Genomic DNA, 24,254 nt, shown 5'->3' with positions numbered 1-24,254 from the left:
CCTTTGTCATGTAGGCCGACATCAGATCCAGTTTAGTGACTGACTTCCCCCTGGCTAGCATTGCAAACAGGTCATCAGTCTTCGGTAACAGGTATTGATCCTGTTTCGAAACTCGGTTGATCGTAACCTTGTAGTCTCCACAAATCCTGACAGTGCCATCACTCTTCAACACAGGAACATTGGGGCTGGCCCATTCGTTAAATTCGACCGGTGATATGACCCCTTCATGCTGAAGTCTGTCCAGTTCGATTTCGACCTTCTCCCTCATCATGTACGGAACCGCCCGAGCTTTATGATGGACGGGTCTTGCATCCGAGTCCACGTGGATCTGCACCTTGGCTCCCGTGAAATTGCGGATGCCTGGTTCAAACAGCGAGGGGAACTTGCTCAGCACTTGAGCATATAGAGTATCATCCTCCGACGACAATGCTTTGATATCGTTCCAATTCCATTTGATTTTTTCGACGTTGGACCATTGCCTGTAACAATCCATAGCGGTAAATCATGAACCGCACCATCATACGACACCTTGACTACTGCACTGCCAATCACCGTTATGAGTTCTTTAGTGTATGTACGCAACTTGGTATTGACTGGGCTCAGCTTAGACCTCATAGCCTTAGTATCCCACAGCTTGTCGAATGTCCTCTGGCTCATTATTGATTGACTCGCACATCTGTCCAATTCCATCAGTACCAGCACACCGTTAAGTTTCACATTAATCATTATTGGTTGGCTCTTTGTTTGGAATGAATACAGTCCATACACTTCCTCCTCTGGTATCTCAGATTGCATATCCGGATCTGCGCTATACTGGTCATCATCCTCCATGTGGTGTGTCGCAGCACGCTTGCTCAGTTGCGGACACATGTGCTGGAGATGCCCCAGTCTCGAACATCCTTTACAAATGTATTGTTTAAACCGACACTGATGAGGCCGATGATTGCCCCCATAATTCCAACATGGTGAAATCGGATTTATTCCCATTGGCGTACTTTGGGCAGCCACAGGTTTTGCATACGCAGTCGAGTAGGCCCTGCCATATGCAGCTCTGCCGAACGACGATACAATCTTCTTTACAGTACTTGCCGAATTCCGGCTTTTCGATGATATCTGCTTTAAGTTTTTGTCCATCGTCATGTATGCCTGGGCAAAAGTGATGCCTTGCTCAAATCCAGAATCTCTGCCAGCAGTAGCTTATGCAGGATCACCTCCTGGTTGATGCCGATTACAAAGAAGTCCCGCAACGCGTTTTCGAACTTACACGGTCCAGCTAGACGTCTTAGGTCGTCAACGAATTCCACACATCCTGGCCCTCTGAACGAACGTGCTTGTAGAATCGATATCATGAGATGATAATGCCTTCTTCTGGTTGAGATAGTCACGTACCAAAGCACACAATTCTTGATAGTCCTTGTCCATTGGACTTGCAGGCGAGAAAGATTCTTTATTAGGAAGACCGCCCTGCGCCTAACTGCAACAGTGGGTTTCTCGATTTTGTTGGCCACGAAGTACTGGTCCAGGCGAGCTACAAAATCTGCCCAGTCCTCTCCCTCCATGAATCTCTCCAGAATTTCAATTGTGCTCATTTTTGCATGCAAAGGTTCTTAAGTTACCTCATCGCCAAATGTTATGTATGTAATAACTCGATAGACTGAATACTGTAAACTAACACAGGTACAAACCTGGCTCTGCTTTATTAGGACCCAAAGTGATTACATTACATGATGGCTTGCCTTTTATACCTGGGCTGCACACACGTGCGTACAGCCCAATGACCTCTGACAGTCACGCCACCTGGTGGCTAGTAACCCCAAGCATACATACATGACAGCTTCGATGCTGGGGATGAGCGAGAACACTGACGTTGGTGTGCCTATCCTGCCAATGGATTTTCAGGATTTTGCAGAGGCAGCGTTGGTGGTGCTTCTCCAGTGCTTTGAGGTGCCTGCTGTAATGGTCCATATCTCTGAAGCATATAGGAGGGCGGGTATCACTGCTGCCGGGTTTGAGGTCCTGGTCTTAAAACATTTTCTTCCTCAGACAACCGAAGGCTGCACTGGCACACTGGAGGTGGTGTTGGATTTCATCAGCGAAGTCTGCCCTTTTTGACAGTAGGCTCCCGAGGTATGGAAAATGGTCCACGTCGTCCAAGGTCTTGTCATGGATCTTGATAATCGGGGGGCAGTACTGTGTGGCAGGGGCAGGTTGGTAGAGAACCTTTGTCTCTTGTACGCTTCAGTGAAGGAGTTAATGATGTTTTGGAGTTCAGCCTCTGAGTGTATGCAAACGGAAGCGTTGTCTGCATTCTGTAATTCAATGACAGAGGATGGGACGATCTTTGATCTGGACTGGAGGGTGGCAGAGGTTGAACAGTTTCATGTTCATCCTGTAAATTAGCTCCACTCCAGCAGGGAGCTTTTTGAGGGTGAAATGGAGCATTGCAGCAAGAAAGATTGAGAAGAGCGTTGGTGCGATGACACAGCCTTGCTAGACCCCGGTCGCACGTGTATTGGTTCTGTGGTGGATCCATTGGTCAGGATCACGGCTTGCCTGTCATCATGAAGCAGGTGGAGGATGGCGACAAATTTTTGAGGTCAGCCGAATTTGAGGAGGATACTCCATTATCCCTCTCAGTTGACAGTGTCGAAGGCCTTTGTGAGGTCAAAGAAAGCAATGTACAGAGGTTGATACAGAGGTTGATTCTTGCGATGACTTTCCCTGGGGCAGACAACAGGGAAACTCCTGTGTAATTACTGCAATCGGGCATCTCCTTTCTTGAAGATGGTCACGATTATGGTGTCTCTAAAATCCCCCAGCATGCTCTCCTTCCAGATAAGAGTGATTAGGTCATGGATTTGTGCCGGGAGTTCTTCTCCCCCATGCTTTAGATCTTTGGAGGGGATTCCATCTGCTCTGGAAGCCTTGTTGTTTTTCAGTTGTCGGATGGCCTTTTCAACCTCATGCTGGGCTGGAGATGTGCCGAGGTGGTGGCGGGTAGCATGCTGTGGGATGGAATCAAGAACGCCCCTATTTAAAAAAGGAGGCAGACAAAAATCAGTAAACTATAAACCAGTTAGCCTAACATCTGTCGTAGGGAAAATGTTGGAGTCCAATATTAAAGAAGCAGTAGCAGGACATTTGGAAAAGGAAAATTTGGTCCGACAGAGTCAGCATGGATTTATGAAGGGGAAGTCATGTTTGACAAATTTGCTGGAATTCTTTGAAGATGTAACAAACAGGGTGGATAAAGGGGAACCAGTGGATGTGGTGTATTTGGATTTCCAGAAGGCATTTGACAAGGTGCCACATAAAAGATTACTGCACAAGATAAAAGTTCACGGGGTTGGGCGTAATATATTAGCATGGATAGAGGATTGGCTAACTAACAGAGAATAGAGAGTCGGGATAAATGGTTCATTCTCTAGTTGGCAACCAGTAACTAGTGGGGTGCCACAGGGATCAGTGCTGGAACCCCAACTATTTACAATCTATATTAATGACTTGGAAGAAGGGACTGAGTGTAACGTAGCCAAGTTTACTGATGATACAAAGATGGGAGGAAAAGCAATGTGTGAGGAGGACACAAAAAATCTGCAAAAGGACATAGACAGGCTAAGTGAGTGGGCAAAAATTTGGCAGATGGGGTATAATGTTGGAAAGTGTGAGGTCATGCACTTGGCAGAAAAAGTCAAAGAACATGTTATTATTTAAATGGAGAAAGATTGCAAAGTACTGCAGTACAGTGGGACCTGGGGGTACTTGTGCATGAAATACAAAAGGATAGTATGCAGGTACAGCAAGTTATCAGGAAGGCCAATGGTATCTTGGCCTTTATTGCAAAGGGGATGGAGTATAAAAGCACGGAAGTCTTGCTACAGCTATATAAGGTATTGGTGAGGCCATAGCTGGAATAGTGCGTGCAGTTTTGGTTTCCATATTTACGAAAGGATATACTTGCTTTGCAGGCAGTTCAGAGAAGGTTCACTAGCGATGAGGGGGTTGACTTATGAGGAAAAGTTGAGTAGGGGTTGGGCCTCTACTCATTGGAATTCAGAAGACTGAGAGGTGATCTTATCGAAACGTATAAGATTATGAGGGGTCTTGACAAGGTGGATGCAGAGAGGATGTTTCCACTGATGGGGAGACTAGAACTAGAGGGCATAATCTTAGAATAAGGGGCCGCCCATTTAAAACTGAGATGAGGAGAAATTTCTTCTCTCAGATGGTTGTAAATCTGTGGAAATCACTGCCTCAAAGAGCTGTGGAAGTTGGGACATTGAATAAATTTAAGACAGAAATAGACAGGTTCTTAAACGATAAGGGGATAAAGGGTTATGGGGAGCGGGTGGGGAAGTGGAGCTGAGTCCGTGATCAGATCTGCCATGATCTTATTGACTGGCGTAGCAGGCTCGTGGGGCCGTATGGCCTACTCCTGTCCCTATTTCTTATGTTCTTATGACACTCACATCAAAGACAGAGTCGCCATCTCTGCAGCCACCTCTTTTAGCACCCTAGGATGTAGGCCATCAGGTCCCGGGTATTTGTCGGCGCTTAATCCCATTAGTTCCTTTGGTACTTTTTCTTTACTTAGATTAATTATATTAAGTTGCTCGCCATCGTAGACCTTTGTTTCCCACCATTTCGGGTATGCTTTTTGCATATTCTACTGTGAAGACAGATACAAAATATTTGTGTAACATTTCTGCCTTTTCCTTATTCCTCATAATAATTTCTCCAGTCGTAGCCTCTAAGGAACCAACATTTACTTTTGCTACTCTCTTCATTTTTACATCATGGAATCATAGAATCATAGAAATTTACAGCATGGAAGAAGGCCGTTTCGGCCCATCTTCTCCGCGCCAGCTGACAAAGAGCTATCCAGCCTAATCGCACTTTCCAGCTCTTGGTCCGTAGCCCTGCAGGTTACGACACTTCAAGTGCACATCCAAGTACTTTTTATATGTGGTGAGGGTTTCAGCCTCTACCACCCTTTCAGGCAGTGAGTTCCAGACCTCCACCACCCTCTGGGTGGACATTTCCCCTCAAATCCCCTCTCAACCTCCAGCAATTACTTTAAAATATTCTTGTAAATCTCCTCTGTACCCTCTCCAGTGCAATCATATCTTTCCTGTAATGTGGTGGCCAGAACTACAAGTAGTACAGTACTCCAACTTCAGCCTAACCAATGTTTTATACAGTTCAAGCACAACTTCCTTGCTCTTGTATTCTATGCCTTGGCTAATAAAGGAAATTATTCCATATGCCTTCTTAACCACCTTATCTACCTGGCCACCTACCTTCAGTTATCTGTGGACATGCACTCCAAGGTCCCTCTGTTCCTCTACACTTTTCAGTGTCATCCTATTTAATGTGTATTCCCTTGCCTTGTTAGCCCTTCCCAAATGCATTATCTCACACTTCTCCAGATGTAATTCCATTTGCTACTCTTCTGCCCACCTGGCCAGTTGATTGATATCTTCCTGCAGTTCGCAACTTTCTTCTTCATTATCAACTACACAGCCGATTTTAGTATCATCTGCAAACTCCTTAATCATACCCACTACATTCCAGTCTAAATCATTGATGTATACCACAAAAAACAAGGGATCTAGTACTGAGCCCTGCGGAACCCCACTGAAAACATCCTTCCAGTCACAAAAATGCCCATCGACCATTGCTTCCTGCCTTTGAGCCAATTTTGGATCCAACTTGCCACTTTGCCTTGGATCCCATGGGATTTTGCTTCTCTGACCAGTCTGGCATGTGGGACCTTATCAAAAGCTTTGCTAAAATCCATATACACTACATCATACGCACTGCCCTCATCGACCCTCCTGGTTACCTCCTTGAAAAATTCAATCAAGTTAGTCAGGCACAATCTTCCCTTTAGAAATCTGTGCTGACTGTCCTTGATTAATCCGTGTGTTTCTGCATGAAGATTTATCCTGTCCGTCAGAATTTTTCCAATAATTTTCCCGCCACCGACGTTAGGTTATCTGGCCTGTAATTACTCGGTCTATCCCTTTTCTCCCTTTTTAAACAAAGGTACAACATTAGCAGTCCTCCAGTCCTCTGGTAGTACACCTGTAGCCAGAGTGGATTGGAAAACAATGGTCAGAGCCTTTGCTATTTCCTCTTTTGCTTCTCCTAATAGCCAGTGATACATTTCATCGTGGCCTTGTAGAAGCTCTGACAATCCTTTTTTATATTTCTTGCCAATTTTCTCTGATAGTCTATTTTTTCCCTTTTAATCAATTTTTTGGTCATCCTTTGCTGGTTTCTGCAACTCTCCCAATCATCAGGCTTACTATTATTCTTTGCAACATTATAAGCTTCTTTCAATCTAATGTTATCCTTAACTTTATTAGTGAACCATGGATGGATCACTTTTCCCGTGGAGTTTTTGTTTCTCAGTGGAATGTATTTTTGTTGAGAATTATGAAATATTTCTTGAAATGCTAGTCACTGCTTATCGACTGTCATACCTTTTAATCTATTTTTCCAATCCACCTTACCCAACTTGCCCTTCATACCTCTGTAATTGGCTTTATTTAAATTTAAAACTCAATGTTTGCACTGAGGCAAGTCTCTCTCAAATGTAGAAACATAGAAACATAGAAAATAGGTGCAAGAGTAGGCCATTCGGCCCTTCGAGCCTGCACCACCATTCAATAAGATCATGGTTGATCATTCACCTCAGTATCCCTTTCCCGTTTTCTCTCCATACCTCCATATGTGTTGAACTATGGTCAGAGTCCCAAATGGATCGCTGGTACGGTCATGGCCAAGGAGGGCAACAGAGTATTCTTTATTAAGCTCAAGAATGGGCAAACTTGCAGGAAACACATGGATCAGACAAAGCTGAGGCACACAGATGAGCCAGAACAGTCAGACGAAGAAACCATCGATGACCAACCAACCTACCAGCAGTCATCAGAGGATTCAAGGGTCATCAGTGAACCCAGAATTTCCATCATGGGCCTGTTCAATAAAAATGGACTTGCAATTCCTGACATGGCCACTGCCACCCCCAACAAGTCAGTCATCCGACCATCAGCCACAACAGACCCTGCACACTCACCCAAGGCTGGAATCGAACTGAGACGGTCAACCCGGGAGCGCAAAGCACCGGACCGTCTCAACCTGTGAAAGACTGTGATAAGATCTCAGAGGGGGGTATTGTCATATATGTACATTCTGTTTATAGCCACCAGATGGCATCATTGTTGGAGGCCACTGAGCAGCACGCACATGGTGATGCTCAGGTATAACAGGCCAGCCATTTTGAGAGTCAGGCACTTTGGGCCTAAATAAAGCAGAGCCAAGATTGTACCTTGCTTAGTAAACAGTACTCAGTTTGAACCTTTATTGCATACATAACAACATGGTAGACAGGTCACGAAGGTTAAAGCCAATGGGATCCAGGGCAAAGTGGCAAGTTGGATCCAAAATTGGCTTAGAGGTAGGAAGCAAAGAGTAATGGTCGATGGATGTTTTTGTGACTAGAAGGATGTTTCCAGTGGGGTTCCGCTGGGCTCAGTACTGGGTCCCTTGCTTTTTGTGGTATATAACAACGATTTAGATTTAAATAGAGTATGATTAAGAAATTTGCAGACGACACTAAAATTGGCTGTGTGATTGATAATGAAGAGGAAGTCATGGGCTGAAGGAGGATATCAATCTACTGGTCAGGTGGGCAGAGCAGTGGCAAATGCAATTTAATTCGGAGAAGTGTGAGGTAATGCACTTTGGGAGGGCTAATATGGAAAGGTTATACACATTAAGCGGTAGGCCACTTAATAGTGTAGATGAACAAAGGGACCTTGGAATGCTTGTCCACAGATCCCTGAAAATAATCGGCCAGATGGATAATGTGGTAAGGTAGCATACGGAATGCTTGCCTTTATTGGCCGAGGCATAGAATATAAGAGCAGGGAGGTTATGCTTAAATTGTATAATACTTTGGTTAGGCCACCGCTGGAGTACTGCATGCAGTTCTGGTCACTATTATAGAAACATAGAAAGATAGAAAATAGGTGCAGGAATAGACCATTCAGCCCTTCGATCCTGCACCAGCATTCAATATAATCATGGCTGATTATGCAACTTCAGTACCCCATTCCTTGATTCAGTACCCCTTGATCCCTTTAGCTGTCAGGCCCACATCTAATTCCCTTTTGAATATATCTAACGAACTGGCCTCAGCAACTTCCTGTGGTAGAGAATTTCACAGGTTCACAATTCTCTGAGTGAAGAAGTTTTTCCTCATCTCGGTCCTAAATGGCTTACCCCTTATCCTTAGACTGTGGCCCCTGGTTCTGGACATCCCCAACATCAAGGACATTCTTCTAGCATCTAACCTGTTCAATCCTGTCAGAATTTTATATGCTTCTATGAAATCCCCTCTTATTCTTCTAAATTCCAGTGAATGTAAGCCTAGTCGATCCAATCTTTCTTCATATGTCAGTCCTGCCAACCCGGGAATCAGTCTGGTGAATCTTCGCTGCACTCCCTCAATAGCAGGAATGTCCTTCCTCAGATTAGGAGACCAAAACTGTGCACAATATTCAAGGTGAGGCCTCACCAAGGCCCTGTACAACTGCAGTAAGACCTCCCTGCTCCTGTACTCAGTTCCTCTCGCTATGAAGGCCAAACATGCCATTTGCCTTCTTCACCGCTTGCTGTACCTGCATGCCAACTTTCAATGACTGATGTACCATGACACCCAGGTCTCGTTGCACCTCCCCTTTTCCTAATCAGTCGTCATTCAGATAATATTCTGCCTTCCTGTTTTTGTCACCAAAGTGGATAACCTCACATTTATCCACATTATACTGCATCTGCCATGCATTCACCTAACCTGTCCAAGTCACCCTGCAGCCTCTTAGCATCCTCCTCACAGCTCACACTGCCACCCAGCTTACTATCATCTGCAAACTTGGAGATATTACATTCAATTCCTTCATCTAAATTATTAATGTATATTGTAAATAGCTGGGGTCCCAGCACTGAACCTTGCAGTACCCGACTAGTCACTGCCTGCCATTCTGAAAAGGACCCGTTTATTCTTACTCTTTGCTTCCTGTCTGCCAACCAATTCTCTATCCATGTTAATACATTACCCACAATATCTTGTGCTTTAATTTTGCACACTAATCTCTTGTGTGGGACCTTGTCAAAAGCCTTTTGAAAGTCCAAATACACCACATCCACTGGTTCTCCCTTGTCCACTCTACTCGTTACATTCCAAAAAATTCTAGAAGATTTGTCAAGCATGATTTCCCTTTCATAAAACCATGCTGACTTGGATTGATCCTGTCACTGCTTTCCAAATGCACTGCTATTACATCTTTATTAATTGATTCCAACATTTTCCCCACTACCGATGTCAGACTAACCGGTCTATAATTCCCTGTTATCTCTCTCTCTCCTTTTTTAACAAGTGGGGTTATATTAGATACCCTCCAATCCATAGGAATTGATCCAGAGTCTATCGAAGGTTGGAAAATGGCCACCAATGCATCCACTATTTCTAGGGCCACTTTCTTAAGTACTCTGGGATGCAGACTATTTGGTGCTGGGGATTTATCGGCCTTCAATCCCATCAATTTCCCGAACACAATTTCCAGGCTAATAAGAATTTCCTTCAGTTCCTCCTGCTTGCTAGACCCTCGGTCCCTCGTATTTCTGGAAGGTTTTTTGTGTCTTCCTTCGTGAAGACAGAACCAAAGTATTTGTTCAATTGGTCTGCCATTTCTTTGTTCCCCATTATAAATTCACCTGATTCTGACTGCAAGGGACCTACATTTGTCTTCACTAATCTTTTTCTCTTCATATATCTATAGAAGCTTTTGCAGTCAGTTTTTATGTTCCCTGCAAGCTTCCTCTCGTACTCTAATTTCCCCCTCCTAATTAAACCCTTTGTCCTCCTCTGCTGAATTCTAAATTTCCCCAGTCCTCAGGTTTGCTGCTTTTTCTGGGCAATTTATATGCTTCTTCCTTGGATTTAACACTATCCCTAATTTCCCTTGTTAGCCACGGTTGAGCCACCTTCCCCGTTTTATTTTTACTCCAGACAGGGATGTACAATTGTTGAAGTTCATCCATGTGATCTTTAAATGTCTGTCATTGCCTATCCACCGTCAACCCTTTGAGTACCATTCGCCAGTCTATCCTAGCCAATTCACGTCTCATATCATCGAAGTTACCTTTCTTTAAGTTCAGGACCCGAGTCTCTGAATTAACTGTGTCACTCTCCATCTTAATGAAGAATTCTACCATATTATGGTCACACTTCCCCAAGGGACCTCGCACAACAAGATTGTTAATTAATCCTCTCTCATTACACAACACCCAGTCTAGGATGGCCAGCTCTCTAGTTGGTTCCTCGACATATTGGTCAAGAAAACCATCCCTTATTCACTCCAGGAAATCCTCCTCCACCGTATTGCTACCAGTTTGGTTACCCAATCTATATGTAGATTAAAGTCACCCAGGATAACTGCTGTACCTTTATTGCATGCATCCCTAATTTCCTGTTTGATGCCATCCCCAACCTCACTACTACTATTTGGTGGTCTGTACACAACTCCCAGGAGCGTTTTCTGCCCTTTGGTGTTCCGCAGCTCTACCCACACAGATTCCACATCATCCAAGCTAATGTCCTTCCTTACTATTGCGTTAATCTCCTCTTTAACCAGTAACACTATCCCAACATCTTTTTCCTTTCTGTCTATCCTTCCTGAATATTGAATACCCCTGGATGTTGAGTTCCCAGCCTTGGTCACCCTGGAGCCATGTCTCCGTAATCCCAATTACATCATATCCGTTAATAGGAAGGACGTGATTGCACTAGAGAGGGTGCAGAGGAGATTTACCAGGAAGCTGCCTGTAAGAATGGAGAATCTTAGTTATGAGGACAGATTGGATAGGTTGCGTTTGTTCTCATTGGAACAGAGGAGGTTGAGAGGAGGCCTCATTGAGGTGTACAAAATATTGAGGGGCCTGGATAGAGTGTATAGCAAGGGCCTATTTCCATTGGTGGAGGGGTCCATTACGAGGGGGCATAGTTTTAAGGTGGTTGGTGGAAGGTTCAGAGGGGATTTGAGGGGGGCTTCTTTACGCAGAGGGTTGTGGGGATCTGGAACTCACTGCCCGGAAGAGTGGTGGATGCAGAAATTCTCACCACATTTAAAAGATGGTTGGATGGGCACTTAAAGTGCTATAACCTGCAGGGTTACGGACCTCGAGCTAGTAATTGAGATTGGATTGGATGACCTTTTGTTGGCCGGTGCAGATATGATGGTAAGTACTGCAGGGAATCGAATACGGCCAGGGTGATCTCCTGGACTAGTTTCGATCGCCTAGATGGGTCGGAGAGGAATTTTACCAGATTTTTTTCCCCCCATTTGGCCTGGGTTTTTTCTGGTTTTTGCCTATCCCAGGAGATCACATGGCTCTGGTTGGTGTGGAGTGTAGAATGTTTCGGTGCAAAGGATATCGCAGTTGTGTGGGGGGAGTGGTTGGGCCGGATGCTCTTTAGCTTTTCGCGATTGTTCATAGGTTTATATGTAACCTTAAGGGCTGCTGACCGAGAGCCATGCGGCTCTTTGTCGGCTGGCGCGGACACAATGGACCGAAACGGCCTCCTTCTTCGCTGTAATTTTCTATGTTTCAATGTAATATTTTGGCATTTTTTGCTGCATGTCTTGAACATTATTATCTGATTAGTTGGCGGTGATATCATTAGGGGAACAGTGGCGTGAAGTAATTACTGAGCCTGTGAATCCAGCCTCCTTGCATTTGCAGTGATATAAGAACATAAAACATGGAACAAGAAATGGTCGTTCAACCATTGTAGCCCAGTCTTTCTTTGGACTATGTGCAATCTGCTCGTGAATTCTACTGTACCTATTGTGAGAAGGTATTCAAATAAAACTCCAGAATGGACAACATGTATCTTAACACCCCCCTTAGATCCCATCCTCTCAGTCTCTAAAGCACAGAAACCATCCTCCAACCTTCGGTCTCATTCTTCACTATTTTTTAATCCTGATCCTTTTTGAAGGTGCTAATTGGTGCAGTATTAAATGTTTTTGCTGAAAAATTTTCCATATGCTCTGAGAGGGAATGTTATTTTTAACTTTTTCAAATCTCTGTTTGAGGCTTGTTAATTGTTAACCGGCATCCTTCAACTTTGTACTTGTGATCCAAACCAAACCAACTTGTTTACATCTGTTATCCACGCTTCTCAATATTTTGGATCATCTACAGCCATTTAATATGAGTTACTTAAACAGCAACAATGTGCGCTTATATTCTTGCTAATGTAATGTGATATTCCAGCATATTATGATTACTCTGCCTCAGAGGATCCTTTACTATGAGATTGCTAATTAATCTTGTCTCATTACACAATACAATATCTAAAATAGCCTGTTCCCTGGTTGGTTTCATGATGTATTGTTCTAGGAAACTGTCCTGAATGCATTCCATGAACTCGTCCTTCAAGCTCCCTTTGCCAATTTGATTTGTCCAATCTATATGAAGATTAAAGTCCCCACGATTATTGCCTTAACTTTGATACAAGTTCCTACTATTTCTTGATTAATATTCTGTCCAAGGGTATAGCTACTGTTAGTGGGTCTACATACTGCCGTCACCAGTGTTTTCTGCCCCTTGTTATGACTTGTCTCCACTCAAACTGATTCCACATCCTGATCTTTTGAGCCGAGAGCCTTTCTCTCTATTATCCTTATGTCATCCTTTATTATCAGGGCTAGCACCGCCCCCCGCCCCTCCACCCCCACCCCTTTATCATTCTGCCTGTCTTTTTGAAATGTCAATTATCATAGAATCATAGAATCATAGAGGTTTACAGCACAGAAGGAGGCCATTTCGGCCCATCGTGTCCGTGCCGGCCAACAAGAGGCTATCCACCCGAATCCAATTTTCCAGCTCTAGGTCCGTAACACTGCAGGCCATTTCAAGTGCACATCCAAGTACTTTTTAAATGTGATGAGCATTTCTGCCTCTACCACCCTTTTAGGAAGTGAGTTCCAGACCCCCACAACCCTCTGCATGAAAAAATTTCCCCTCAAATGTCCTCTAAACCTTCTACCAATTACTTTAAATTTATGCCCGCTGGTTGTTGACACCTCTACTAAGGAAAATGGACCCTGGCCGAACTTGAACACGTTGTTGGAGCCGCTACACATGCTCCTACGTAAGGGTTGTGATTGGTTTTGGGGGGACTGTCAGGAATGGGCTTTTGATCGGGCGTGAAACCTGCTGTGCTCAAACAAGCTGTTGACCCTGTACGACAGCTTGCGTTGACGCGCTCAGCAGGCTCCTACTGGCCACCACCAAGGGGGCAGCTGAGCAAAGCGCTGAGATGGTCATGGCTGTCGATGCCTTCGACAGTGCAGGCTCCCCTATCACAGCCCGCCAGATCAAAATCTGGACAAACAGAGATCCCCTCCTATCTCTGATTAAGAAATGTGCCCAGACTGGGGATTGGGCGCCCGCACACGGAGCATGCCCTGAGGAGGTCAGACCATTCCACAGACGGATGGATGAGCTCTCCATCCAAGCTGACTGCCTACTATGGGGCAGCCAGGTAGTCATGCCCCAGAAGGGCAGGGAGGCGTTCATCAGGGAACTCCACAGCGAGCACCCAGGCATTGTGATGATGAAGGCCATTGCCCGGTCACACATTTGGTGGCCCGGAATTGACTCAGACCTTGAACACTGTGTTCGCAGGTGCATGACATGTGCCCAGCTGGGCCAAGCCCCCAAGGAGGCTCCGCTCAGCCCGTGGCCCTGGCCCACCAAGCCATGGTCACGCATTCATGTTGACTACATGGGCCCATTCATGGGGAAGATGTTTCTTATCGTTGTAGATGCATAGTCGAAATGGATCGAGTGCATCATCCTAAATTCATGCATGTCATCCACCACCGTGGAAAGCCTACGTGTGATCTTCGCAACCCATGGCTTGCTGGACATCCCGGTTAGTGATAATGGCCCGTGATTCATGAGCTGTGAATTCCGAGAGTTTATGTCGGGCAATGGCATCAACCACGTCAGGACTGCGCCGTTCAAGCCGGCCTCCAATGGCCAGGCGGAACGTGCAGTCCAAATCATTAAGCAAGGAATGCTCAGGATTCAAGGAACCTCCCTACAATGCCGCCTATCGCGCCTCCTGCTGGCCTATAGGTCCCGTCCGCACTTGCTCACAGGGGTCCCGCCCACAGAGCTACTCATGAAACGGACACTCAAAACTCGGTTGTCCCTCATCCACCCAGTCCTGACCGACATAGTTGAGGGCAAGCTTAAGGCACAAAATGAGTACCATGACCGTAATTTGAGGGGGAGATGTATAGAAATAAATGATCCTGTATTCATCCTCAATCACGCCATGAGGCCCAAATGGCTCGAGGGTACCGTAATTGACAAAGAAGGGAATAGGGTCATTGTGGTAAAACTCAACAATGGTCAGATATGCCGTAAGCATCTGGACCAAGTAAAAAAAAGATTCAGCATTGACACGGAGGAACCTGAAGAAGACCATGAGATGGAGCTCACACTACCGCCAGCGAACATGCAACAAGAGCAATCAGAGGAATGCACAGTCCCTGAGGTCAGCCCGGACAGGCCGGAATCACCACAGGTGACAGACACTCACGTCAGTGTCCAACAACCAGAGCCACTACTGTATTACTGTATACACTCAACACAGATGCACACCTTGACCACAGGGGGTGAACTTATGGGAGACACTCCTTACCTGATCACTCAGGTATATAAAGGGAGGTCCCATGCAGGGTGATCACTTCTGGAGTGCTGAATAAAGAGTTAAGGTCACAGAGTGGCCTTGTCCCTGGAATGTACCGCGTGTGGTTTCATGCTGTAGAGTAAGGACTTTACAGTATTGATACCTTTGCTCTCTGAGAATAGCGACATGAGCAGCTTATGTAACTCGAACTTAAGCCCAAACAGATACTGATGCATTTTGTTTACCCCATAAACACATGCCAGAGCTTCTTTTTCAATCATGCTGTCGGCCCTATCGGCCTGGGACAAGCTCCAGGATGCATAAGCGACCGGTTGCAATGTTCCCGATTCATTTGCTTGTTGTAACACACAACCGAGCCCGTACGAAGATGCATTGCAAGCTAGCACTAAACGTTTGCAAGGATCATACAGGACAAGCAGTTTGTTGGAACATAACAGATTTCAGCTTTCTCAAAAGCTGTCTCTTGTGATTTCCCTCATACCCAATCATCTCCCTTGCGTAGCAACACATGTAGGGGTTCTAGCAAGGTACTTAACCCGGGTAGGAAATTACCAAAAGAATTGAGGAGTCCCAGGAACGACCGCAGCTCCGTCACATTCTGTGGTCTCGGCACGTTCTTGATGGCCTCCATCTGATGCCGTCTGCTGCGATTCTTCTCCTTAAGAATTCGACCTCTGGCGCCAGGAAAACACACTTTGAGCATTTCAACCTGAGTCCCACATGATCTAGCCGACTTAGAACCTCTTCCAGGTTCTGCAAGTGTTCGATGATATCCCGACCTGTGACCAGTATGTCGTCTTGGAAAACCACGGTGCGTGGAACCGACTTTAGCAGACTCTCCATGTTCCTTTGAAAAATAGCCGCGGCCGATCGAATCCCAAATGGGCATCTATTGTAGATGAACAGACCTTTGTGCGTGTTGATGCAGGTGAGGCCTTTTGAAGATTCTGCCAGCTCCTGCGTCATGTAGGCCGAGGTCAGGTCTAACTTGGTGAACGTCTTTCCTCCTGCCAGCGTCGCAAATAGGTCGTCTGCCTTGGGTGGTGGGTACTGGTCCTGCAGCGAAGAACGATTAATCATTACATTATAGTCTCCGCAAATTCTGACCGTGCCATCGCCCTTGAGAACTGGAACAATCGGACTGGCCCACTCATTGAAATCAACCGGCGCGATGATGCCCTCTCATTGCAGCCTGTCCAGCTCGATCTCCACTTTCTCTCGCATCATATATGGCACCGCCCTTGCCTTGTAGTGGATGGGTCATGTACCGGGCATCAAGTGGATCTGCACTTTCGCCCTGAGAAACTTCCGATGCCTGGCTCAAACAACGATGGAAACTTGCTCAGAACCGGGGCACATGAGGCGTCGTTGATGGATGAAAGCGCTCGGATGTCATCCCAGTTCCAGCGGATTTTTCCCAGCCAGCTTCTGCCGAACAGTGTGGTACTATCCATAGTGATAGTTCGTGCACTGCTCCATCATAGGAGACTTTTGCTGCTGCACTGCCAATTACAGGGATCAGCTCTTTAGTGTAAGTTCTCAGCTTGGTGTGAATGCGGCTCAGCTTGGGCCTGTGTGCCTTGTTGCACCACAGCCTGTCGAAGGCCTTTTTGCTCATGATGGACTGACTCGCACCCATGTCCAATTCCATGGATACTGGAATTCCATTCAGTTCAACTTTTAACATGATCAGTGGACAATTTGTGGTGAAGGTGTGTACCGTATACACTTCTGCCTCCTCGGTTTAAGTCTCTAGTTCAGTTTGATCTGCCATGGATCGGTCTTTTTCTGCAACATGGTGGTTTGCAGGGTTTGCAGCCCATCTGCACATTCGCTGGAGGTGTCCCATTGTTCCACAGTCTTTGCACGCATAGTGTTTGAAGTGGCATTGATGGGCTCGATGATCATTTTCGCAGCGCCAACAAGGTGTTAACTATCTCGCATTAATGCTTGATGGTGGACTCTGAGTCATCTGAGATCGTGCAGCTGCAGGTGTGTACATTCTGCCATATGCATTCCTGCCTGAAAATGACGTTACTTTGTGCACAGTACTTGCCGAAACATCTTTATGCTGCAAAATTTGTTTGGTGTTATTGCTGGTGGACATAAATGCCTGGGCTATCATTATGGCTTTGCTCAGGTTCGGTGTTTCAACAGTCAATAGTTTGTGAAGGATAACCTCAATGTCAAGCACAAAAAAGTCTCTTAGCATTTGCTCCAGGAATCCATCAAATTCACTTCCTGGCCTTCAGACCGTTGACATGTATAAAATCGATACCTTGCCATCCTTCGAATTTAGGTGCTCCCGGATCAGCGTACACAGTTCTTCATACGATTTGGTTGTTGGTTTCACCGGAGCAAGAAGATTCTTCATGCGGCTACAGGTTGTTGCCCCGCAGACGGTGAGGAGGATTGCCTTTTAGTTTGGCAGCGTCCTCATTCCCCTCCAGCTCGTTGACCATGAGGTATTAGTCGAGTCGCTCCACAAAGACCTCCCAATCGTCCCCTTCTGAGAATTTCTCTAGGATACCAACAGTTCTCTGCATTTTCGCATGATGGTTCGTTATCTCGTTGCCAGTTGTTATGTCCATAATAAAGTAATGTGATTGAGTACTGTAGACGTGATTAAGTATGACCTTAGTCTCTTTACTCTAACTCCAGAGTGTTGGAACAGCATGGGAGGCCTGCTTATATACAGTGCTCCCAAGGGATGCCGGGATCCTTTGCGACGCCAACAGATACGCCCTCTGGTGGTGGTAGAATGCTGGTTACATAGGGTTGCATACATAACAATGATGATATGACATAAGCGTCCCTTTTTTTCTTTATCCTGTCACTAGACATTCAGGGGGCTCTAGAATTGTTATTCCCACCCTCTTTCTTTAAGGGCACATGTTTAGCCTGAGCCTTCTGGATCTCCTCCTTGAATGCCTCCCACTGTTCTGACACTGATTTACCCCCAATATATTACCCCCAATCCCATGAGCCCTAATTTTGTTTAATAACCTCTTGTGTGGCACCTTATCGAATGCCTTCTGAAAATCCAAATACACCACATCTACTAGTTCCCCCTTATCTATTCTGCTAGTTACAACTCAAAAAACTCGAACAGATTTGTCAAACATGATTTCCCTTTCATAATGGTTAGTATGCCCAATCCTATTATTATTTGCTAAGTGCCATGTTACCACGTCCCTAATAATGTCAGGCTAACTGGTCTGTTATTGCCCGTTTTCTCACTCCTTCCTTTCTTAAATAGCGGGGTTACATTAGCTACCTTCCAATCCATGGGATCCATTCTAAAATCTATTGAATTTTAGAAGCTGACAACCAATGCATCCACTATCTCGATAGCCACCTCTTTCAAAACCCTCGGATGTAAGCCATCAGGTCCAGGGGATTTCTTGGCTTTCAGTCCCATTAATTTCTCCAGTAGTATATTTTTACTGATTCCAATTTCTTTCAGTTCCTCATTTTTGTTAGACCCCTGCTTCTCCACTATTTCCGGCAAGTTTTTGAGTCTTCTTCCGTGAAGTCAGACACAAAGTATTTGTTTAATTTCTCTGCCATTTCCTTATTACCCATTATAATTTCTCCTGTCTCAACCTGTAAGGGACCCACATTTACTTTCGCTAATCTTTTCCTTTTTACTTACCTATAGAAGCTTTTACTATCTTTTTTTATGTCTCTTGTGAATTTACTCTCATTCTATTTTTCCTTTCTTTATCAATTTCTTGGTCCTCCTTTACTGATTTCTAAATCCACCAAATCCTCAGGCTTACTGCTCTTTCTGGCAACATTATAAGCCTCTTCTTTTGGCCTAATACTATTATTAACTTCTTTTGTTAGCCACAGTTGGACCACTTTTCCTGTGGGGTTTTTGTTCCTTAAAGGAATGTATGTTTGCTGTAATTAATGTCTTAATTCTTTAAATGCTCGACATTACATGTCTACCGTCATACCTTTAATGTAGTTTCCCAATCTACCTTAGCCAACTCACCCCTCATACCTACGTAGTTTGCTTTGTTTAGATTTAGTTTCAGATTCAACGGAATAATTTGCAAACTCAATATAAAATGTTAGTGTATTATGGTCAATCTTCCCTGAAGGCCCCTTTACTACAAGGCTATTAATTAACCCTTTCTCATTGCACAGTACTAGATCTAAAATAGCCTGTTCTCTAGTTGGTTTCTCAACATACTGATCTAGAAAACCACCTTGTATACATTCAGTGAATTCGTCCTCCACAATATTATTACAAATCTGGTAGATTAAAGTCCCCTATTGCCATTACCATTATTATATTTCCTGATTTATACTCTGCCCTACATTACTACTGTTTGGGGACCTATAAACAACTCCCACCAATGTTTTCTGAGCTCCACCCAAACTGATTCTACCTCTTGATTTTCCGAGTTAAGATCCTTTCGTTCTACTGTCTTTATCCCATTCTTTATTATCAGGGCTACCCCTCCTTCTTTTCAATTTTGCCTATTTCTTCTAAAAGTTAAGTATCCTGGAATATTTAGTTCCCGACCTTGGCCACTTTGCAACCATGTCCCCGTAATGGCTATTAGATCACACCTATTAATTTCTATCTACACTATTGATTCATCTATTTTGTTGTGGATGCTTCACGCATTCAGATATAGTGCCTTTAGCTTTGACTTTTTACTATTTTTCCCTGATGTCACCTTAGTCACTGATGCTCTATTACCTTTGTTACTTTCTCTGTCCCTTTTTGACCTACTCTGCTTATTTTTACCCAAATCTCTACACTGTTCTGGAGCCTTGACATTTCTCTTGCTGCTTTTAAACTTATTCTTTCCTGAATTCTCCCCCCACCACCCCCCCTCCCCCCACCCACCCTTAATTAGCTTAAAACCCTGTCTACTGTCCTAGTTAGTCGATTCACCAGGAGACTGGTCCCAGCCTCGTTCAAGCCCTGCGTTTTGGAGCTTGAGTGGCAGCTGCAGTCACTACGGTGCATCCGCGAGGCTGAGAACTTCATTAATAACACGTTTCTAAAATTGGTCATCCTGCAGCTTAAGAGTGTGGAGGTAGAGAGGGAGTGGATGACCGCCGGACAGACAGGGAACACAAGGCAGGTAGAGCAGGAGTCCTCCGAGTGCATCACGCTCAGTTCTGAGTACCGGTAAGGGTGATGGTGCTGCTGGGACGTGCAGCCAGAGCCAAATCCACAGTACCACAGGTGGCTCAGCTGCACGGGGAGGTGGGGGGGAGGAAGCATGGAAGAGCTATAGTGGTAGGGGATTCAATAGTCAGGGGGCCAGACAGGCGTTTCTGCAGCCGCAGATGTGACTCCAGGATGGTATGTTGCCTCCCTGGTGCCAGGGTCAAGGATGTCACTGAGCGGCTGCAGGGGATTCTGCAGGGAGAGGGTGAACAGCCAGAGATCGTGGTCCATATCAGTACCAATGATTCAGGTAGAAAGAGAGATGAGGTCCTGCAGGCAGATTTTAGGGAGCTAGGAGAGAGATTAAAAAGCAGGGCCTCAAAGGTAGTAATCTCTAGGTTACTCCCAGTGCCACGTGCTAGTGAGTACAGAAACAGGAGGATAGAGAAGATGAATGCATGGCTGGAGAGATGGTGCAGAAGGGAGGGCTTTAGATTCCTGACACATTGGGACCATTTCTGGGGGATGTGGGACCTGCATAAGCCGGACAGGTTGCACCTCAACAGAGCTGGGACCAGTATCCTCGTGGTGGCAGGGGTTTTGCTAGTGCTGTTGGGGAGGGCTTAAACTAGCTTGGCAGGGGGATGGGAACCGGAGAATAGATTCAGTGGAGAGAGAAGCAAAGCTGGAATTGGGCAGCAGAAAATTAGAACGTGAATTTGGAAGACAGAGGAAGCAAAGGCTGGAAAATAGACAACAGGGGAGTTTGGCAATACTAAATGTTATATACGTCAATGCAAGGAGTATAGGAAATAAGGCAGATGAGCTGAGAGCACAGACTGACACTTGGGAGTACGATATTATAGCTATTACTGAGACATGGCTGAAAGAAGGGCAGGTATGGCAGCTCAACATTCCTGGTTACAGGGTTTTCAGACATGATAGAGAGGAGGGTCGCATTATTGATTAAAGAATCAATTACAGCTGTAAGGAGGGAAAATATGTTAGAGGGGTCATCAAACGAGGCCATATGGGTTTAATTAAAGAACAAAAAAGGGGCGATCACATTACTGGGAATGTATTATCGACCCCCAAACAGTCAGAGGGAGATAGATGAACAAATATGTGGCCTATTTGTTGTGAAGTGCAAAAGCTATAGAGCTGTAATAGTGGGGTATTTCAACTACCCGAATATTAACTGGGATAGAATTAGTGTGAAAGGTTTAGAAGGTGTAAAATTCCTAAAATGCATTCTGGAGAACTTTTTTAGCCAGTATGTAACAAGCCCAACAAGGGAGTGGGCGGTTCTGGACTTGGTTTTGGGGAATGAAGAGGGGTAGGTGGAAGGGGTATCAGTGGGAGAGCATGTTGGTGCTAGTGATCATAATTCAGTTAGATTTAGGGTAGTTATGGAAAAGGACAAATATAGACCAGGAAGAAAAGTTCTCAACTGGGGAAAAGTCAATTTTACGAAGGTGAAATGTGACTAGAAACAGCTACTTGAAGGTAAATCAGTGTCAGAGCAGTGGGAGGCATTCAAGGAGGAGATCCTGTAGCAAATATGTTCACTTAAAAAAAACAGTGGGACTAACAAATCTAGAGCCCCAGGATGTGAAGGGGCATATAGGGTAGGATAAATGGAAAAAAAGGGAAACTGATGACAGATACCGAGGGCTCAATACTGCAGAAATCCTAGAGGAGTATAGAAAGTGCCGTGGTGAAATTAAAAAGGAAATTAGGAAAGCAAAGAGACAGCATGAAAACATGTTGGCAAGTAAAATCAAGGAAAACCCAAAGTTGTTTTATAAATACATTAAGAGCAAGAGGATAAATAAAGAAAGAATAGGGTCAATTAGAGACCATAAAGGAAATCTGTGTGGGGGGGCAGAAGATGTGGATATGGTTCTTAATGAATACTTTGCATCCGTTTTCACAAAACAGAGGGACAACGCAGACTTTGCAATGAGGGAGGAGGAGTGTGAAATATTAGATGAAACAAGCATAGTGAGAGAGGAAGTATTAAGGGGTTTAGCATCTTTGAAAGTGGATAAACTCCCAGGCCCAGATGAAATGTATCCCAGGCTGTTAAGAGAAGCAAAAGAGGAAATAGCAGAGGCTCTGACCATCATTTTCCAGTCCTCTCTGGTTACAGATGTGGTGCCGGAGGACTGGAGGACTGCTAATGTTGTACCTTTGTTTAAAATAGGACAAAGGGATAGACCGAGTAATTACAGGCCAATCAGCCTAACCTCAAAGATGGGAAAATTATTGGATAAAATTCTGAGCGACAGGATAAATCTACATTTAGAAATACACGGATCAATCAAGGACAGTCAGCATGGATTTGTTAAGGGAAGGTCGTGTCTGACTAACTTGATTTAATTATTTGAGGAAGGTCGATGAAGGTAGTGTGTTTGATGTAGTGTATATGGATTTTAGCAAGGCTTTAATAAGGTCCTACATGGCAGACTGGTCACGAAAGTAAACGCCCATGGGATCCAGGGCAAAGTGACAAGTTGGATCCAAAATTATCTCAGAGGCAGGAAGCAATGGGTAATGGTTGATGGTGTTTTTGTAACTGGAAGGATGTTTCAAGTCAGGTGCTGCAGGGCTCAGTACTGGGTCCCTTGCTTTTTGTGGTATATATCAATGATTTAGATCTGAATGTAGGGGGTATGATTAAGAAGTTTGCAGATGATACTAAAATTAGCTGTGTGGTTGATAAGGAAGAAAGTTGCGAACTGCAGGAAGATATCAATCAACTGGTCAGGTGGACAGAACAATGGCAAATGGAATTCAATCCAGAGAAGTGTGAGGTAATGCATTTGGGGAGGGCTAACAAGGCAAGGGAATACACAGTAAATGGTAGGACACTGAGAAGTGTAGAGGAACAGAGGGACCCTGGAGTGGATGTCCACTGATCACTGAAGGTAGCAGGCAATGCAGATAAGGTGGTTAAGAAGGCATATGGAATACTTGCCTTTAGTTGTCGAGCCGTAGAATATGAGAGCAGGGAGGTTATGCTAGAACTGTATACAACAGTGGTTAGGCCACAGCTGGAGTACTGCGTGCAGTTCTGGACACCACATTACAGGAAACATGTGATTGCACTAGAGAGGGTACAGAGGAGATTTACCAGGATGTTGCCTGGACTGGAGAATTTTAGCGATGAGGAACAATTGGATAGGCTGGGATTGTTTTCTTTGGAACAGAGGAGGCTGAGGGGAGATTTAATTGAGGTATATAAAATTATGAGGTGCCTGGATAGAGTGGAGAGGAAGGACCTATTTCCCTTAGCAGAGGGGTCAACAATCAGGGGGCAGAGATTTAAAGTAATTGGGGGAAGGTTTAGAGGGAGAATTATTTTCACCCAGAGGGTGGTGGGGGTCTGTAACTCACTGCCTGAACGGGTGGGAGAGGCAGAAACCCTCAACACATTTAAAAAGTACTTGGATGTGCACTTGAAGTGCCGTAACCTACAGGGCTACGGACCAAGAGCTCGAAATTGGGATTAGGCTGGGTAGCTCTTTTTCGGCCGGCATGGACACGATGGGCTGAAATGGCCTCCTTCCGTGCTGTAAATTTCTATGATTCTACGCTAACTACTTCCCTTCCTCTCTCACTATTTCCATCCTCACTCACTATTTCTATCTCTCTAACAACTAGTTACCACCGGGCGAGCTAAATGAACAGCTTGCTGATGTGTATCCAGAGAAAATCCGACTCCCAAAGCTCCATTACCGAGCCCGATATTCTGCAATTCCAGCTCGAGTTCAGCTCTTTCCTGAGTTGTTTTTCTGCAACTGTTGGCCACGACAGGATTTTAAGTCCAGCTGCAATCATTTTTCTCATTAATCTTAGTCTTTCCAGATGTAAAGACTGCTGTTTTTTCCTGCACTGATGCTCTCAGTTGCGTGCGTGAACTTTGGTCGATAATGAGCCTCAGCAAACAGCCTCGACTGACTCAAAACATCTTTTCCAATTGGCTGCGGCCCGGCGGAGCAGGAATACATTTCCACATTCCTGGTAATCTTGAAGGGAAGCAACAGGGAGTTATTGTTATGTTGGACTTTTCGGCGCCAATTTCCTCCCCCGTCACTGACAGACTCAGCAATTTAAAGGCCGATGCTTTATCTTGTGGCTGGCTGGACTTTCAAGGAACTTCTTCCTGAGGAACCTGCCTCATGTTGGAAGAAGCAGGGCCCTCTTGCCCTGGCAATACAGGATGTGTCAGATGGCATGAATATGGGTGTGTGTGTGAGGTGTTTGTGTCTGTATCTGTGTGTGTGTGTGTGTGTGTGTGTGTATGTGTGCATG

The sequence above is a fragment of the Pristiophorus japonicus genome, chromosome 14 (assembly GCF_044704955.1).
Source record: "Pristiophorus japonicus isolate sPriJap1 chromosome 14, sPriJap1.hap1, whole genome shotgun sequence".
Lineage (NCBI taxonomy): Eukaryota > Metazoa > Chordata > Chondrichthyes > Pristiophoridae > Pristiophorus > Pristiophorus japonicus.
The sequence above is the reverse complement of the archived record's forward strand: the minus strand, read 5'-3'. Positions refer to the sequence as shown.